Source organism: Myotis davidii, unplaced genomic scaffold (genome assembly GCF_000327345.1).
Source record: "Myotis davidii unplaced genomic scaffold, ASM32734v1 scaffold319, whole genome shotgun sequence".
Classification (NCBI taxonomy): Eukaryota; Metazoa; Chordata; class Mammalia; order Chiroptera; family Vespertilionidae; genus Myotis; species Myotis davidii.
The window spans coordinates 169,247-176,574 of NW_006290675.1; the positions used below are offsets into that span (position 1 = coordinate 169,247).

Consider the following 7,328-nt stretch of genomic DNA (forward strand, 5'->3'; position numbering starts at 1 on the left):
CGCCCTGGAGCCAACTTCCCATGGTTCCTCCTCAGCAGCTGCACCTGGGGTGGTGCTGTGGCTCGAAAGGCATCTGCTGAGTGAGTGGGGTCCTTCTGCTAGGTGGGGTCCCTCGGCCTGGCCTGCGGGGAATGGCTGAAACCAGCTCTCTGACATTCCCCCAGGGGTCCCAGAGTGCGAGAGGGCACTCTGCAAAGTTGCTGTTATATAGGGTGTGGAACGCAAACACAAGAGTGCAGTAAACCAGATTCAGGGCAGAAAGTGACCCAGCAACAACATAACCCACGGCCGAAGGTGGAATAGTGCAGCCCCACAAGGAATTGGACTCCCTCTTCTCTGGTTTCAGGGTGTATCAGCCAAGAACTGCAGCTGCCAAGTCACTGCAGTTCGGCAGCTCCTCCGTTGAGCGTCTGGCCCCTGGTGGTCAGTGCAAGTCATAGCGACCAGTCGGACGGTAGGAGGGACACTTAGCATATTAGCCTTTTATCTATATATAGATTATTTCACTCTTATGGGTTCTATGAATCATGCTGGTAGAGGTAGTGAATGTCTTTTAAGCAGCCTTTCATGGCAACTGCAGCTTCTGAGAATACCAACAATCTCTTCTACTCAAATAAGCTAGCCAATGTTCCAGTTCTGTTTGTTTTCCTTGTTTCTTCACTTATGGAGAAACTTCCTGCAATCAGAATTCAGGTCCTTTTTAGACATTTAAGACCAGAATTCATGGTTCAACACTAACATGGAAAAGATGCATAATGGACTAGAACTACCCTGCCCCCAAGCCAAGAATGGGACCTGGGGTTGGTGTGGCTAAGAGTCACTGATACCCAGATTACAATAGCCTACTCTTATTATCTATTAAGCACTAGGCACCACACCAGAATTTTGGATATACAGTATATGTCCTTAGATTCTTACAACAATCATGTAAGATAGGTGGTTATCTCCATTTTTCAAATCAGGAATCAGGCTCAGAAAGGTTAAGTTGTTGACCTGGGGTCAGAGCTGGGATTTTCCCTTTGGTCATGACCCCCCCCTCCATTCTTCATATGTCTTTAAACTCTTCTATCTCCTTTGTGAGGTACAAGATCTCAACATACTATCTATTCATCCGTGAACTAGATTCAAAATGGTCATTTGACACACTATCCACTTATCTGTAAGCTAGAGTCAACATTGTCATCTGAGCCCTGTCTGCATGACTCATTTGGTTGAAGCGCACACCAAAAGGTTGTGGGTTCAATTCAAGGTCAGGATACATGCCTAGGTTGTGGGTTCAGTCCCCAGTCAGGGTGTGTAAGGGAGGCAAGTGATCAATGTTTCTTTCTCACATCGATGTTTCTCCCTCTCTCTCTCTCCCTTCCCCATTCCCCTCTCTCTCTCTCTCAAAAAAAAATAATCAATAAACATGTCTTCAGGGGAATTGATCAATGCTCTAAAAAACACACAATATTTGTCCAGTACTTATCAATTATCATCTGCTTTTCATTTTACATGTTTGATATTTTTGTTTACCCATGTGATTTCATAAAGTATAAGTCACTAGAGCTGGTTTTTGAACATCTGGCTTATTTGGAAAAGCACATATATATCCTTCCTTTTACTGCTAAGCCTTCTGAAAGTCCTGTCTACACTTGTTTCTCCATTTCCCTGCCTTTCAATTACTCTACAACCTATTCCATCACACACACACACACACACACACACACACACACACACACCACAGGCGCGTGCGTGCACATCCTTGCCAAGGCCAATGGTGGCTTCCTTATATCTAAATTTAATGGACAAAATGGATGCTTATGAGACCTCATCCTATTTGAGCTTTCAACAGCTCCCGAGAAAACTGGTGACTCCTCCCTTCTTCAATATCTCCCGCCCATGGCTTTCAGCATGCACACTCTTGTTTTCTGTCCTCTGGTGGCTCCTTCTCTTGCTAACTCCTGTTTGACTTCCACCATTAATAGTGGCATTCCAGAGGGTGCAACTTTTTCTTTTTATTTCCTTATTATTTTATTTAAAAAATATTTTTTTTATTGATTTCAGAGAGGAAAAGAGAGGGAGAGAGAGAGATACAAACATTAATGATGAGAGAATCATTGATTGGCTGCCTCTTGCATGCCCCTACTGGGGGGTTGAACTCGCAACCCAGGCATGTGCCATTGACCAAAATCGAACTCAGGACCCTTCAGTCCACAGATTGACGCTCTATCCATTGAGCCAAATCAGCTAGGGCTATTATTTTATTTTTAATTGTGGTAAAATACAACAGAAAATTTACCATCCAAACCATTTTAAGTGCACAATTCAGTAATATCAAAAGATAGGTCTGGTTAGAGAAATTTGTGTTTTCATCATATTTAAGTATATTCACATTGCTGTGCAACCTATTTCCAGAACTTTTTCATCTTGCAAAACTGAAAAGTCACGCTCATTAAAGAACTCCCCAAACCCCTAACCATGGCAACCAACCACCATTCTACTTTTTGCATCAATGAGTTTGATTACTCTAGATATCTAAGTAAAATCAGACAAGATTGGTTGTCTGTACTTATTTCACTTAGTATAATGTCCTTAAGGCTCATCCATGTGGTAGCATGTGACAGAATGTCCAGAGGGCTCAATCTCAAATCCTTAGCTCTTCTCTCTCTAAACTTTTTTTAAAAATGTATTTTATTTATTTTTGTTAACCCTCACCTGAGGATCTTTTTCCATTGATTTTTAGAGAGAGTGGAAGGGATGGGGAGAGACAAAAAGAGAGAAACATCGACTGGCTGCCTCCAGCACACTGCCCCAACCAGAGCCGGGGATTGAGCCTGCAACCGAGATACATGGCCTTGACCGGAATCGAACCCAGGACCCTTCAAGTCCTTGGGCTGACACTCTTCCACTGAACCAAACTGGCGAGGGCTCTCTCTAAAGTCTTTCAGGGATCATATTCATTCCCCAGACTTCAATTGCCACTTATTAGGTTAAAATATATGGAATTACCAGTATTTAAGTTTCTAACCTACTAAAATGACAATATCTCTGAGACCTCTTGTTTGAGGTCTCGACCTATATATCCAACTGCCTCATCAACATCTTATTTTCATGGGCAGTTTAAATTCAAGCTGACAAAACCTGGTTACCCACCAAAATGCTTAAGACTAAATCTGGGCACCATCCTTGACTGTTCCTTTTCTTTCATCCCTCTCATTCAATGGCTAAGTCCAACAATTCTACTTCCTAAATACATCTCAAATCCATTTATTTCTACCTCCCCCACTGCTATCTTAATCCAAATTCCTGTCGTCTCCTCTATGAATTACTACAATTGCCTCACTGATGTTCTTTCCCCACTACTCTTCCCCCCTATTCTAAACCATTCTCCTTTGTAACAATGATTGAATAATGCTTAAACTGTCAATGCTTTCTCAGTGCTCTTATGATAAAAATCCAAATCCTTAATATAACACACAATGCCATGAATGCACACTTGCTCATCTCCCCAGCATCATGTATCCCCCTTGCCCTCTGGGAAGCCTTCCTTGACTCCTGCTCCCTCATATTAGGTTAACTCCATAGTATCCCATTTATTTCCTGTTGTAAAGCTTGTCACACTTGTTATTTGCTCAATGCCTATCTTCTCTGTAGTCTCCAAGTTCCATGAGCACTTAGACAATACCCCTTATTTACTACCATATATACAATGGCTGGCATATATTAAGGAAGAGATCAAGAAACATGTCTTGCCCTAGCTGGTTTGCTCACTGGATAGAGCGTAGGCCTGGGGACTAAAGGGTCCCGGGTTCGATTCCGGTCAAGGGCATGTACCTTGGTTGCAGGCACATCCCCAGTGGGGGGTGTGCAGGAGGCAGCTGATCGATGCTTCTCTCTCATCGATGTTTCTACTCTCTATCTCTCTCCCTTCCTCTCTGTATAAAATCAATAAAATATATTAAAAAAAAAGAAACATGTCTTGACTACATATAACTTTTATAAGACCTGAGAACCATCCTATGTATAGGGATTGAAAAAACTGAGGGTTCAGCATGGGGCAGAGAAAGCAGACCTGTTTTGTGTAGGAGACAGTCAGAAGTAGGGGGAGAAAGTGATGAGGTGAAGCAGAGGATTTCAGTAACCTGGAGGAGATGCTGAGTGCTCTGGAGGCTGGAAGGATTTGGCTGCCTAAATGATATGCAGGTTTTAGTTTTAGTTCTTGGGTAAATGAAAGAAATGTGAGCCTGGAGTATAAAGCAAACCAAGCCTTGTTTGAGTATAAAGCAAACCAAGCCTTTGCTTAGTAGATGTGCATCTACCCTGGACATCTCACATTTGACCCAAATTGTCATGAGACACTTGCCAGGAGCCCCATGGAAACTATTCTCTGGACCTAACATAGAACTTGACCCGTTTCAGTGCTGGCTCTGCTATTGCCTAGTGTAGGGCCTAGGACAAATCACTTCATCTTTCTGATCCTAATGTCTTTATTTGTAAAATGGGGATAATAAAACCTGCACAACGAAGTTGTTGTGAGGATTAAATTAGGTAATTACATGTGAGAGCATCTAGCCTAAGGCCTGGATGATCTGAGCCATCTGTAAATATAGGATAGCTGACTGAATGAAGGAAGGAATGCATGAACAAGCTTCAACTGAATTGAAGCCAGCAGGGAAAAGAAGTCAACAATCCTTTGCTAAGGCAGAAAGTTGAAGTCACTGCCTGCATACCTTAGTTCAATACTAAAAGTAAGGGTCAGGGTGGGCTCAGTGCATCAGTGGCTAACCTGTACCCAAAAAGCCTTCTGCTAAGTACATTCAGAGCTGGAGGCAGAAGGAAGAAGGTTTGAAACCAGACAGAGCTAGAGACCTAAACTGATGTTTTCACTGATTAACATCAGGTATATCAGCTATATGTCCTTGAGTAAATCACTCCGAGCCTCATCTTTTTATTTGTGAAGTAGGAAAACCATGCCTATTTATAGGAATGCCATGGGATTAAATTATAATGTATATCTATTTATCTATCTATCTATCTATCTATCTATCTATCTATCTATCTAAAAGCTTAAGCAACCAGTTGACCAGCCAGTAGCTATGACGTGCACTGACCACCAGGGGGCAGATACTCAATGCAGGAGCTGCCGAGCTACAGTCACTTGGCAGTGGTGGTTCTTGGGCGATGCACCTAAAACCAGGGAGGAGGGAGCCTAATTCTGGTTGTGTCACCAGAGAACCGCCCTCTTGCAATATGGGACCCCTCAGGGGATGTCAGAGAGCCGGTTTCAGCCCGATCCCCGCAGGCCAGGCCGAGACCCCACTGGTGCACGGATCCATGCACCGGGCCTCTAGTGTTAAATAAAGGGGCACATGATGCCCCTTACTCCTCTGCCCAGGTTTTCATTAAAGACTTTGGCTGACCTTTAAAGCAAATGCCTTAAGCAAAAAAAAGATCAAGGCTATAGTTCTAGGATTACGTATGTAATTTAGATAAATGGAGGAGTGTAGATATGGAAGGGAGGCTTTGGCTTGAGATAAAAGAACAGAATGGCTAAAAGTTAAGATAAGCAGCCCAAAACATTGCAGTGCCTGTGTCTTGTCAGTAGAGAAGAGATAATGAGGAAGGGCAGGGCCTAGTAAAGGAGAAGCAGGAGCTAGAGAGCAAAGAAGGGTCAGCTGTGAGAGACTCCTGGGTCATGCTGGCTGGATGCTATGTTCCTATCAGTTACAGGCCAAAATATTCAAATCTGGCCTGGCATGTCAGGAAGTGGGGTTCTAAGGAACTTGGATCTAGGTTTCCAGATTCCTCAGCATGATACTGATCCTGTTAAAGGGAAAGGCACTGCCTGTATGTGGGAATGGTAAGTAGATACCAGTGATCCCTTTCAAATTAAGTCTTAAATTTTTTTTAAAATTGATTTTTAGTGAGAGAGGAAGGGAGGGGGAGAAAGAGGAACATTAATGTGAAGGCAGGGCAGAACATTGATTGGCTGCCTCCTACACACCCACTACTGGGGATTGAGCCCACAACCCAGGCATGAATCCTGACTGGGGAATCGAACCAGCAACCTTTTGGTGCATGGGCACAATGCCCAACCAACTGACCCACATGGGCCAGGGCTCCAATTTTGAACAGGTTTATAAAGCAGGGTCCTTCAATGGCATTGGTGGAGCAATCCTTGGCACCCTGCTCAAGAGCTGCCCACTTTGCTTCATAGCCACTGTTTCACACCTTCTCATTTGTGTCAGTATTGCCCAAGGACAACCTGTGCTGTATGGCTGCTTTCAGGTTTGGAGAGTTGTTAGAGAGCCATGATCCCTCCCTTTGCCCATATGTGGTCTGGAACATCTAAGACAACTGTATGTTCACCTCTTCAGCACAGTGGGAAGAACCCAGATGATTCTGAGAATCAGTTTCCCTGAGGCCAAGATGTTGGTACCTGGATGCCATGGGGCCTCAAGTATTGACTATCTGGTGCTGGATCTCCATGGCCTAGGGAGGAAACCCTGAGGACCAACACAAAAGTTCACATCTGCTCCATGAGACAGGAATTGTGCCAGTGCTGGTCATTACTGTACCTCAATGAAGAAACACAGTGGGTACTCAATAACTAATGACTGACTGAATAAAAAAATAATCTCTCTTCTCTTCCCCTCCGTCACTATAGGCAGTGAGTAGTTACTGTGATGGGAAAGACTTCCAATTTTTTGTGAATGCTCACTCCTGTGATGCTGATGAGCGAGCATCTTGAGGTGAGGGGAGCAGCTAATATTCTCAGTCAGAATGGTCTTCGCCATGTTATCCTAGGAATACAGGCAGGCCTCAACTGCTGGGAAAGGAGGGGCCCTGAGGACACTTTGAAATCTGGCAGAAGCAGCTGAGGCCTTCACACAAAAAATGTGGACAGAGAGTTTAAATCAGAGCTTGCAAACTGGTGGCCCTTGGCCCAAATCTCACAGGACTTAACATTTTATTTTTTATTTTTTTAAATATATATTTTATTGATTTTTTACAGACAGGAAGGGAGAGAGATAGTCAGAAACATCGATGAGAGAGAAACAGTGATCAGCCGCCTCCTACACATCTCCCACTGGGGATATGCCCGCAACCAAGGTACATGCCCTTGACCGGAATTGAACCTGGGACCCTTCAGTCTGCAGACCGATGCTCTATCCACCGAGCCAAACCGGTTTTGGCAGGACTTAACATTTTAAAAATTCAGTTGCACATTTAAAAATAAGCATTCTTATTCAAATCTGGCTTCTAGATTCTTGTGAAAAACTGGAAATAATTGGCTAGAGCTGGCTCAGTCAGGCATGCACTCTTTAGGTGACCTATCACCCCCA

The 7,328-nt window shown here is 43.7% G+C and overlaps 1 protein-coding gene across 3 annotated transcripts in view; it reads right to left on the minus strand.

Moving 5' to 3' along the window:
* Window positions 1–7,328, minus strand: part of ZNF346 (zinc finger protein 346) — a 28,190-nt gene that overhangs the window by 8,252 nt on the left and 12,610 nt on the right. The gene's annotated exons all lie outside the window — the stretch shown is intronic.